The following is a 13,060-nucleotide window of genomic DNA, read 5'->3' on the forward strand; positions in this document are numbered from 1 at the left end:
TTATTGAGGATACCATGTTGGATACACGGTACTGAGCACTTTATGCTTACCTAACATGTATGACAACTATCTTCAGTAGGTTTAGAACTCATTCCATTCTATAGTTGAAGAAACTGAAGCCCTGAGATGTTCAGTGGTTCGCCCAAAGTCTCTCGTGTTATAAGTAGTGGAGACAAGATCTAAACACAGGTCGATCTGACAAAGCCTGAAGCGCGCATGCTGAACCCTTGTTGAATAACACGGGATTCACTCCCTTTCTTCAGACTGCATGAAACTTCATTATTGTAACCATTTTCATCACCCTCCCTTTGTCAGAGATTGTTTTACTGGAGCCCCAAAAGAGAAGCCATATAGTTGGGTGGCTGCTGAGGACTACTCAGGAGAGTCTTGAACTCTAGCCGCTGTGGTATGCCTGCAGGGAATTCCTACCCCACATCGCACTCTTGGAAGCCTGCAAGGCCAAGGGAATTTCTAACATGACTCCTTTCTACAAGTAAAGTAAAATAGGAGGATCCTAAGTTTTATCCATAGAAATGGAACTCTTGTTGGCTGCCAGAAGATATTAGGGATGGAATACTGCCCCAAAATGTCTACAGAGTGCTCAGGGCCTTCCAGTTATGCCAACGGAATTCCAGCTTCACTGGGGACTGTACTCCTGTGACAGGCGTTTATATATTGGTAGGTAAAACTATATACTGCTTTATTTCTATTCTGAAAGGGATTTCAAGGTAAAACACACTGAGGATATAGCTCTATGATGTTTTAGCAATTGAAAGCTGGGAGCTGGTAGAACTAAAGTTAAGAACTCTTTGAGGACAAATTTAAGTATTATTGGAAAACATATAAAGTGCTTGCATTGACAGCTCAAAAAAAGCCACAACACGATCTTCCATTTATATGGCATCAAGGTGCAATTTACGAACTACTTCCACAAATGTTATCTCATTTGGCCTTCACAAACCCCCGAAGGTAGATTGGACAGCTGATCTGATTATGATTAATATTTCATCTTACAAATGAAGCAACCAAAGCTCAGAGAGTTTCAGTGTTTGCCCGAGGTCACAGAATTCTTAAATGGCTCTGCCAGGTCTCAAGTTCAGGTCTTTCTGCCCTTTGCCCCTATGCCATACTCTCTGTTACATACCTGGCTATACTTACAAAGGATGTGAATACCCACAGGAGTTGGCTTGGAGTTAAGACGTCAGGACAGTCAGAAGTTCCCTAAGAGAGGGCATTTTTGGAAAAGGCATAGTGGTGGGGTTTAAAATGGGTAGTGCTATGGAAAGTTTCTGTTTGGTTCATTTATCATGGCTAAAGAAACTCTTCAGGGGAATTTCTCTCCCATGCCACTGACAGAGTCTTCAGAACTTTCCCCAGTGAAGGGAAATTTCTTTCATCCCTGTAGCCAGCAGAGGTCTGGTGACAGCTACCATACAGTGTGACAACTCAGAGATGGAAGCCATTACGTTTTCCTCAGATATGAATTTATAAACAAAGAAATGCAGCCACCTTCCGGAAGATTGCAAATATTATTAAAAGCACATTTCTCCTCATTTCTCCAAGTGACAGTATTCATTGTCATCAGAAAAACAGAGCGAACAAATGTACATCTTTCTGTTTCTACACTATGAAGCTCACTATTTTAACACAGTTAAAGAAGAGGAATTCTAACCCAAATTTAGCATGTTTTCTATTCACAAAAATTTGACAAGTTGTACAAAGCACTGTCTATTGTAAAGATTATTTGACCACATAATTATAGGGATGAATGTTGGAGTGCAACGGTTTTTATTAATGTTGATTCTAATAGGTTTACAGACTTTGCCATAACCGTTCTGGGAAATAAGACACAGCTGCTTGTGGGGAAATTATAACAAATGAAAAGCATTCCAAATTCTGGATTTTGTCAAAAGATATATATTGTCACAATCATCTTCCAAAATGTAGAAAGCTCTATGTGGACTCAGAAGACCTAAATTCGGTTCTGCCACAAAGTTGTCACACAATACTGGAAGTCACTTGACTTCTCTAAGTCTCTGTTTCCTTCTGTCTAAAATGAGGTGATCTTAATCAAGGGGTTAGCATAAGAAGGTTCTGTCTGTTCCCCACTGTAGCTGCTGGGTCTGATGGAGTGAATGGTCTGTGCTTATTATTAATAAATATTTATTACCTGAACTTAAGGTGACTTATAATTGTAGCATTCCATGATTTATGGCATAAATTTAAAGAATTTCCAAAGAATGTGATATTGCCACAAATATGCTCTTATGCAAACACACACACACACACACACACACACACACACACACACAAAATGAGGAGTGCCTAGTAAAGTAGTCACTGATTCACGTAGATCCTTTGTTGAAAGAGAGAAATGAAATCTTTAACTGCTATCCTCACCCTACTGGATTAATCTAACTTTTTACTGCAGAATCAAATTTAAGGAAGCATGACTTTTTGGAATTTTCAGAAATTAAGATCTTTCTTTCTCTCTCTTTCTTTCTTTCTTTCTTTCTTTCTTTCTTTCTTTCAAGTAGGCTTCATGCCCAACACAGAGCCCAGGGTAGAGCTTGAACTCAGGACCTTGAAATCAAGGCCTGAGCTGAGATCAAGAGTCCAATGCTTAACCAACTGAACCACCCAGGTACCCCTAGAAACTAAGATTTTCACTGAGACATTTTATGACAAGAAACAGCTGAGAATCTATGTCTGTATTTATTCACACTAATGAGAGAGTAATCGAAGGCAACTAATTTAAAAACCAGATATGTATCTTCATTTAGATCCTTGGAAGATAAAAGACATACTTGGATATGTTAGCATAAGCCCAAATTGGTGAAGTTTCTTTTTGATTTCATCTTATCTTTAATCTTATCCCAGCACACTGGGCTAAAACTGCTCATTGTAGCCTTGAATTGCCATTTCCTATCAATGTCTCATTTTACAACGTTTTCCTTTGTGTATCCTTTTGAATCCTCTTTTTCTTTCCACTTTAGCTTCCCTCTTCCCCAACCAAAATATCTTTTGCTTAGATTAAACTCCTTTACCTAAGGAATGAATAAATGATTATTTCCCGGATGCAGTTACATTTTAAAAGAAAGCCATTTCCTAAGGGAATCTTTAATTGGCCAAATTTCAGGCCATTTAACCATCTCCCTAGATTTCAGGTAATCCCCCTTGTCCCTTAAAATATACAGGTAATTGTCTAGTACAATGATTCCTTGAACTTTCAAAGCCATGGAGCTCTTACTCAAACAAAATCAGGTAGCAATCCAGTAAATAGAAGAGATAAGGGCTGAGGCAGGGGTGGGGATCCAGAATCTTCTCCACTCTCCCTATTTCTCTCCACTAGCCATTGCTGCAGAGGCACACGTCTCTGAGCAACCCTAGTAAAAGGCCAGCCCATATCTTCAGACAAATACACAGACACATAAGGTGAAAGAATATGTGATATGCAAATAGATAACCCACTCTCAAGTATCTTAAAGGAGCCTGTAATGTCTACTGCAATAATAAACCACATTCACATTTTTTAACACTTTAGGAATGTAGCAAAATGACAAATGAACAGAATAAGCAATCTAGATTTTGCCTATTATCCTCTATTTCTATTTCATGTTTGAAACTTGGGTGTGCTACGCGGTCGGGTTTTAAAATAAATACGGTCAACTGAGTGTATTCCTTGAAGTCAGCATTACTCGTACTAGTTCCTTTAGAAGAACTGATTTTCCTTTATTCAAACTTTGAATTGAATCCAATCACCAAAACAACTTCTTTCTTATCCTCTGAAATAAAAGTTCCAGTGGTATTTTCCCAGCAGTTGACAATTTGAAGAAAATTGCCTCCAGGAAGATCACCCAGATCCACTTTTGGGGGGACTCTGGAACTGCTTTTCTCACCCTGCAGGCACCTACAACCCGGAAGTTCCCCAAAGTCTTTCACCCTTGCCAGAAACCTGTCCCTCCTCTTGGTTACTGATGAATGGTTCCGCTTTCCTCCTATACACAAAGCTAAAACCTTATAGTTACCATCAAACAGCAACCATTAAGTTACTGGGACTCTAAGCTAGGCATATTACCTAGATCAGGATTTTCCAACCTCAGCACTATTGACTTTTTGGGCAGGATGATTCTCTGTTCTGGGAGGCTGCCCAGTCCATTACAGTATATTTAGCGGCATCCCTGGCCTCTACCCACTAGATGCCAGTAGACATACCCCTCTCCCCCTTCTAGGCTTCACAAAAAATGTCTCCAGGCATCGTCAAATGTCTGCTGGAGGCAAAATCAACTGTGTTTGAGAAGCGTTGATGTGGATTGTCTCTTTATTCCTCACAGTATCCCACAAGGTACATATTGTAACTTCATTCCACATAATGCAGATCAGGAAACTGGGCCTCTAGGGAATTGAGTGACTTGTCCTTGGTCATGGCACCGGTATGTGGCAGAGCTGGGTTTCAGAGTACCGTACAAACTGTCTCCCCATCTGTCCCATTTGCTACCTCTGGAGCTCAGGTCCCTTCTGCATCTAGTTTTTGTTTTTGTTTTTTTTTTAATCCAACTATGTTAACCTTTCATTTGGAATGTCACGGTTTTGTCCCCTCCTTCCTATTTCCCATGCTGTTGCCTTAGCTCAGATTTCCCACCTAGATTATAATAACTAGGCTTTTAGTTTCTCTCTCAGATTTCAGCCTCTTCATTTTTCAATCTGTCTTTCACATTGCTGATAGAACTTTCTCAAACATATTATTACATAACTGCCCTACGGGAAAACCTTCTGTGCCTCCCACATTGCCCACAGCAGGGTTCTCAAAAGGTGGTCCCAAACCAGCCCCATAGGTATCTCTAGGAAACTTGTTAGAAATGCAAATTCTTGGGCAAGCTGAGGGCTAGGCAGCAATGATTCTCCAGGCAGCCTTGCTAAGTAATTGATCAAACATTCAAGAAGTATTAATTTCATACCCGGTCTGTGCAAGACACTGGGCAATGATTCGACTATGGAATGGAGATTTTTTTCCTTCCAAATTTGGACTTGCAAGACTCTGTATCTGTAGGTCTGGGGGGTGAGTCTCAGCATCCCTATTTTTAGAAAGCTCCCAGACGATTCTGATGTGTAGTGGGTTGATCATGACTGTCCTAATGCTGGCTATACAAAAATGAGAGAAATCTCTTCCCTCCCATAACCTATGTGGTAGGAGACACGTAAACAAACGCTAATGCCGCCATCATAAATAACAAGAGCTTGCTTCCCCTCTTTTGGGCTTTCTTTGGCTTTTGATTTCACTTTTGGCTTTTGATTCCACTTCACATTTCCTTTAACTTGAAAGTATGTGCACAACAACGTAAGGCAAAATTTTGTTCAGATGATTTCATTTATTCACCTAATCTCTGGCGTTCCAAGGTTAATCTATTGTTCAGGGTCTCAAATTTCCAGCAGTAACCTCAAATTAGGGGTTACCTATTACACAGCCCTAAAGTATCTTTGAGGGTTCTAGTCCCCTTGCGGCTACCCCCTCATCAGGCGTCCGTGGTTGATCACAGGTCTCTTCATTATCCTCTAAGGTGGCTGCGAGACCTTGAACCACCACGGGTAGGGGCGGAGCAGGCTCACTTCTCCCCGCCAGGGCGGCGCAGCGAGAGCCTTCACCCGCGCTGAGGTCAGAGGGCGCCCGAGTGGAGCCCGAATGGGGAAGTCCTCCGGGGGCGGCGCACCTGCCGCTGCTGGCGGGAAATCGAAACTCAAGCTGTTGAAACCGCTGCCCCTGCCCTTTCGAATCTCATCTCGAGACTCCCGAGCCGTCCCAGCCCGCGTCCCCGCCGCAGCAGCGGCCGGGCACCCGCGGACTCAGAGCTATGTTCACCCGCACTCGGGTGGTGGGCTCCGGGCTCGGCGCCCCCCCCGGCCCCCCGCCCGGCCCGGGACCCCCCCGGGCGGCCTCGGGAGCCGGGCCAGCTGCAAGGTCCCAGACCGGGTTCGCAGGCGACCGCCCAGAGCCCTTCGCAGGAGAGCCCACGGCTCGCCGGCCAGCGGTGGTAAGTACTTAACAACCTGGCTTGGGGGCGGGAGCCCAGACCTCAGACAGACTTGCGAGCACTTTCTTGATCATCGGAGTTTGAAACCACGGGGGCCCAGTAACGGGGTTTCTGAGAGAGTGCAGGCTCGTTTGCCTACCCAAAAGCTTTCAGGAATTACTACCTTATAAATTGAGTGTGCCAGTCTGCGGTTCTTTGCTAAATAACAGCTCTCGTTCCTTTCAAGAACATTGCTTCCCCGATTCTCGTGACTGGCTACAGGATTGAAAAGACGTGTGGAGAACTCGCCTGAGCTTCCTACGAACTTTACAGGTGTCTCCAGAACTCATACTCTTTAGCATGAATTATTGTTTTCCTTCCTGGTTTAAACCATCGATGCCCTTAAGTGGTGTCTCTGCGTCAGCTGCCAGGGCAAGGGCGGAGAGGGAATGTGTTATGGGGTAGATGCTCCAAATGCTGGCTCTGGGAGCACGCTTGCATCTCAACCAAGTTCCCAGATAAATGACCTCTTAGGACCAGAGGAGTGGGACCGGGTGAGGTCGAGAGTGGCCGCAGGGTTTCCTGTCATATAGGTAACCTTGACCTTGGTCTTTGGTTCAGAGTCTACAGTTGGTACCCTGAAAACATTTGTTACGCCGCGTCAGTGATCCTCGCTTTCCTCCCAATGGAAGGAGCTTCTTTAACAGGATAGTATGGCTACACAGGGCTCCGGAAGTGCTGCTTCTGTGCATTGGAATCCTCTGAATAGTTTCATTTTCAGTTCCCCCCTTTCCATCAACTTGTAGTCGCACAAAAGACCTGCTGGTTGCCAAGGAACAGTGTATCACCATATGACCCGTAAACAGTAACTTTTCTTTCATCCCTTAACTTTGAAAGAAGTCATGAGTACTGGGCTTTCGATATTATTCCACTTAGGGTTGCCCTTAGATGGGGTGGGTGACCCAGGTGGTTGCAGTTAGAGATTGCCGCATTTGTCACCTTTGCGGAATGAGAGGTGTCTTGCTACGATAGAGGTTCATTAAATTCAAGTAATCTCAGTAAGCTGTAGCATTTAATGTAGCAGAGGTCATGGGCATACAGTCTCAGGTTGATGATGAACGCCCTTTACATGCCTTTTTGTTGTTAAAGAGCATCTAGTTAGATACAATCATTTATTTGCAAGCTCATATCATCTCATAAATATTAGCATTTGCATCTATCTGTTTTTTCTTTTCCTTTTTTTCTTTTCTTTTTTTTTTTTTTTTTTTGGCTGTCAACATCCCCAGAATCTTGCTGGACCAAACTGCTCGGAAAGGGGCGGTTTTCTAATTCATTGTCCAGGCCTCAATACCTGAAGACCTCACTGCATACTATTTTGTGATTTTTAAGATTTGCCGATAGACCATTAGAGAGTACATGGGAGAGTTGGCTTTCCCAGAGCTCTTTTATTTATTTTTAAAAAATGCGAACCGGTCGCAATAAGTAGAGCGTTATAAGAGTCATTCCCTTTTAGGTGTTCAGTAGAGGAGATCCTGTTTGGACCACTCCAAATTCTTACATCTCCATTAGTCACTTCTATTGTTTACTCTCACTTATATCCTTTAATGGAACTGGAAAACCAAGGAAAATGGTTGAATGGTAAATAATATCTTAGTAAAATGCACACACAAACCCTAAAAGAGGGCTTTATTCTTTTTTTTTTTTTTTTTTTTTTTTTTGGAGCAGAATTATAGCATTTTCTGGTGGGAAGTAGAAAAAAAGGAAGGATGAAGTGCTTAATAAGCTTCATTTGTTAATTCTCAATATGCGCTTATTTACATGACAAAGGATTGGGATTTAACCTTGTATTGTGCACATCTTTCCATTAATTCCTTAGGGAAGTGCCAGTGAGGGCACAGGAGCATGGGCTTTGATGCCAGACTCCATGTTCTCATTCTGCCATTACTTGCTCTCTGAACTTCAGCAAGGTGCTCAAGTACTTTATGCCTCAGTTTCCTCATTACTTAAAGTGAGATAATACCAACCTCTGAGGGCTTCTTTATTTGTGTGTAGGTGTATGCGTAGAACAGAACTTCATGCCTGGCAGGAAGGAAACGTCCAGTAAATGTGGGATGCTGACAACCTTAAATTCATTTAACAGATGTTAATTGATCAAGTACTGTGCCGTCACCCTGAAGCGGAGTATTTGTACATTGTAAAAACACACTGGTTTAAAACACCTACTTCCATGTGGAGATGTTAAGGCGATCTCTTAATATTTTAAATGACTCCTGAGAACCTCCAAATAGACTCTAAGGCAAGGCTGTGTTCTTGACTATGTTTGGATTTAAATAAGGGTTATAAGTGCTAATTCATGTTGGCTTTCCCAATTATTTTTAGTTGGTGATTTTTATCTTGTCCCTAGGTATCATAAGCAATTTACACAGATTTAAAGAGAAGAAAGGCTTATATATACTTCGAATCCAAAGTAACAATTTACCTTCACTGTCCCTTTCAATATTTTGCTTTTGTAAAAAAAATTTTTTAAATGTTTGTTTATTTTTGAGAGAGAGTGAGAGAGCACTAGCAGGGGAGGGTCAGAGAGAGAGAGAGAGAGAGAGAGAGAGAGAGACAGAATCCAAAGCAGTCTCCAGGCTCTGAGTGTCAGCCCAGAGCCTGACATGGGGCTCGAACCCACAGACTACAAGATCATGACTGGAGCTAAAGTTGGATGCTTAACCAACTGAGCCACCCAGGCGCCCCAATATTTTGCTTTTTTGTAAATATCTCCCACTCACTTATATAATTTCTAGATAAGTATATGATTAAAGCATGGGTTTAATCTTATATATGAAGAAGGAGATTTTTCACCTGACTTTACCCAATTCTGGGCAATAGACTCTTGCTTGTGATAGCAACACAGGGTTCCCTCAATTCAGGTACTTGTCTATAATCATACCCGGAAATAGTCCTTTAGCTTGATGCCATTTAAAGTAAATAAAAAGATATTCTGAAAATGAACCTATAATGTGGAATTTTGCTATACAATTTACTTTAACATCAGGTGAACTGAATTTGTATATAAATTAACATATTTGTGGCCTACTTTATGCTGAGAACTGAAGAGAGTTAAAGATAAGCAATAAAATAACATATGTAACAGTTAACATGTGAAAGTGTGTTATGTATATTAACTCAGTCCTCACAACAATCCTGTAAGAAGAGAGGATATCTAGCTCTGGATATTTAATTACGAATTCAGGGACAAGTAACTACTCAACAAGAGATAAGCCCTTATATGGCTTATAGTCTAATTGATGGGGTACACAGTTATTAGATAATTATAGGAATAACACTATATGCACTATAAAGGAAAGCCAGGGTCTGAGTTCGTCTCGGGAGCAGGAGAAGCGTTACCAAGAAGTGATGTTTGCGCTGCAGTCTACAGGCTGGTTAGGAGGCGTGTGGTTTTTTTTTCTGACATCAAACACATTATTCCAGCACCAACCAGCTTCAGTTCAGTTCAGTTCTGACACTACCCAGAGTTAGTGCAGACCCCACAGGTTAGAGCTCAGTTTCACAAAACTGCCCCTGTTTCAGACACCAGCCACAAATGGGATCCCCAAACTATCCACACTTCTGCCTGGCTGACTACAGATGTGGGGGTTTCCATGACCTCTCTTCCCCTACTTTTCTAGAACGAATCAGAGAAATCATGGAAACTGTTGTACTTACGATTACAGTTTTATTATTAAGGATACAATTCAGGAACAACCAAATGGGACAGATGCAAGGGTAAGGTAGGAGGGCAGGGCATTGCATAGAACTTCCATGCCCTGTTTAGGTGGGCCACCCTCTCCGCACTTGGATGTGTTCACCATTCTGGGAGCTCCTCAGTCCTTATTCAAGAATTTTTATTTAGCTCCATTACACAGGCATAGTCGATTAAATCATCCTCTAATCTCATGGTTGGTCTTCCTGGCAAATCACTCCTATCCTGAAGCATTCTGGGGTCCTCTCGTTAGCATATAATCAACACTCTTATCACGTGGAATCCCAAGGATTTTTGGAGATCTGTGCCGGGAACCAGGGTTAAGGTCTAAGTATTTATCTTTTATTATACCACAGGAGTTTATGTGGCCCCTATGACAGCCAGGGAAACTTTCTGTTCAGATGTCCTTCAAAAGAACTTACTGTGGGGAGCATAGTCAACTGTTAGCCCCAGCTGCCACCATCCATTATGCCCTTTGTTCTGAGAGCACTCTTATTCTGCACCCTTCCAGCCAGTGTCCGAACTTTCCAGGGTACTCATGTAAGCGTGTTCCTGGCCTATGTGGGACTTCTCTATTGGGCAGCTTTTGCCAGAAGACTCCCCACTGAACTCTCCAAGATTTTCTCAGAACTATACAGCAGTCGGAGGCTCTTCCCGCTCAATCCCCGCCTCCCCTGTCTCCTTTCATAGGTATCAGACCTGCTCATGTTCTTGAGGCTTTCACTGCCTACCTGTGTGCATTCCACTTTGGTCCTTCCTAAGCGTTTTCCTCCAAAACATCTTGCATGTCTAATCCTGTCCTGATGTCTTCGAATTGGAGGACCGAAGCTGACACAGCCTCTCAGATACACCACAGCCCTGATTACTAACTGCTCAGACTCGATGCTGTTGAAGTGCTATATGAGTATACTAGGGAAACTCACTCCTTTTTCTTATTTCCTCCCTTTGCAGTTCTAGTTCCCTCATTTCCTCACGCAAAACTTCAATACTTTTCCCAGTTTGCTGTGCTCCAGGGAAGGAAATAAACCTGGTAACTCATACCCTTTGTCCTTTTCCCTTTGTCTTCAAAGTCTCAAGGAACAGTGAAGGGAAGTAAAGGATGGCTTGATAAGACCACTTATTAATGGCCACTTCCCAATTTTTCTCTCTTTTCTCCTTAAAGAACACTGTGAAACATTAGTATTAAGCATTTTATAGATATAGGATGGGGTATAAAGTGGAATATATGATCATATAGTCATTAAGTTATAGCGTTCAATTTTTATGAGCATCACTATTGGAATAATTGTTGAGTATATTCTGAATCCTGAAATATAATGTCTTAGGTCTAAGACAGATCATCAAAAACTTATGTTCTTGACTCACCTCACTTGATTCTGAACTGGCTACATAAAATAGTCTTAAATTAAGTACAAGTTTTTACAAACTTATAAGAACTGCTTTCACTATTTCTTCTTCACCGCAATGCCCCAAATTTCTCTTCTGAATCCTCATATGACTCTGAGAAAGTAAGCTTTTGTTTATAGATGTTAAATGGCATGAAAGCATCAGGTTATTATTCCTCCCTGGGGATGGAGAGCTCCAGGCCCTTTTAGTGCTATGAAATAATAGTACATGGGAAGAGAAAAATCTATGATTGATTCCGATGAGTAATCTTCTTGACGGCTCAATATAGATGGCTATTCATTAGAGGACTATAGCTCAATCTTCAGGCAAGGCTCATAAGCATTCAGAAAGTTTGTAAAACAACAGTGTTTAACTCTTAATGATAATTATATGGCTCAATGAGCTTGTTAGGTGTCTCAATGATTACTATATTCTACTAGCAAACTAATCAGGAGAACTCTGCCTATCTGACTTATTTTTGAAATGAGCTGTATGGCAAAGCATTCCAATACTGTGGTAGCTTAAAGTAAATTACTTGTGACCTAGAATAGTCAAAGTGGGCACCCCGAGAGAATAAAACCGAAATAACAATCAATAGCTTGAACTCTTATGTCTTGAACTCTTAACCATGTGCTAGACCTTGTACTATGCATGTCCTATAATTGCTTTTTCCTGATACAGTAAACACTTTGCCACTTTACAGTTGAGGAAACTGAGTCTTTGGAGATTAAATGATGTCCTGGAGTCTCATGGCTTTTTTTTTTTTTAGTAAAAGAAGCAGCACTCAAACCTGAGTCTATCTACCTAAGTCTAGATCCTGAACATGATACAGAGCTGGAGGAAGGAGTGGGAGTGCAGCTAGCTAAGCTTCCATCAGTTGTCATATTTTCACATCAAGAAAATAGAAATTCTGTAGGCTAAAGGGAGTGGCATTGTACAAACGGTAATGTGACCTTTATGTACAGCTTTAAAATTATTTGGACAAAGAAGTCGTTTGCAAGAATGAAGTTTCTGTGGGGGTTCTCTTGTCTCTGCTGCTTTTCTTAAATGGCAGCTTGGTGGGCTTGCATTAAAATAATTCTCTTACTGTTTCTGTTTATGAGCAACCTAAACAGCATCCTGCCTTCCAGTGATCTTTCAGACTTCTGACCAAAGGCTAGTGTATGCAATGCATCTGACGTTCATGATCTGGTACAGGTGTGGGTATGTAGGAGTTCATATATAACTGAAAAAGTCTTCACAAAACAACTCTCACCTTTCTTCTATGTGATGAACACTGACCTTTTCTACACTCATTTGTTAAAAATAAGCCCATTAAATTGGTTTCATGACCCATTAGTGAGTTACCTGTATAGTGTGAAAAGCATGGTTCTGTGCATGGCAGAAGAGATTGCTGGAGTGGATGGAAAGGAGAGACAGTCTGGTTTGCTTAGATCCACTTTCTCTTCCTGTTTAGACAGGAGGATCGAAATTATGGTTGTGTTTAGAAGGAATTTCCAACTTTTCTGCACTGGATTTCACCCCTCGGTATGGAATACATCTGGCAGTCCGCCAAGTCTTGGGGCGCAATCACTTTTGCTCAAATACAATATCAAAAATGAGTGGGCATTTCTCAAAAAGTCTTTGACAGCTGAAACAGTGAAACAATAAATCAACAGGATGATGAAAGCCTGAAAATACATAATACCTGCAATAATCAGTAGACGCATAGCAGAAATGAGAAAAAAGAAACTTAGTTCAATTACACAGTAAGGTTACTTAACTCAAAGTCAGTAGAATGCTGTAAGGTTATACATATTGTTAAGGTTAATTGCGTCTATTCAGAATCTATTTGAATCTGAAACAAAAGCTTAACAGGAAAAAAAAAATCATCAAAGATGAAGACTGCTTTTGAAGGGTCTGTTCTGTATCAGAG

The 13,060-nt window shown here is 41.5% G+C and overlaps 1 protein-coding gene across 1 annotated transcript in view; it reads left to right on the forward strand.

Annotated features, from left to right (window-relative positions):
- Positions 1 to 5,733: 5,733 nt before the first annotated feature.
- EPSTI1 (epithelial stromal interaction 1) overlaps positions 5,734 to 13,060 on the forward strand; it is a 97,925-nt gene continuing 90,598 nt past the window's right edge. The window contains exon 1 of the mRNA XM_049647454.1: positions 5,734 to 6,029. The gene's annotated coding sequence lies outside the window, so the exon portion shown is untranslated. The remainder of the gene's footprint in view (positions 6,030 to 13,060) is intronic.

The sequence above is a fragment of the Panthera uncia genome (assembly GCF_023721935.1).
Source record: "Panthera uncia isolate 11264 chromosome A1 unlocalized genomic scaffold, Puncia_PCG_1.0 HiC_scaffold_16, whole genome shotgun sequence".
NCBI classification, from domain to species: Eukaryota; Metazoa; Chordata; class Mammalia; order Carnivora; family Felidae; genus Panthera; species Panthera uncia.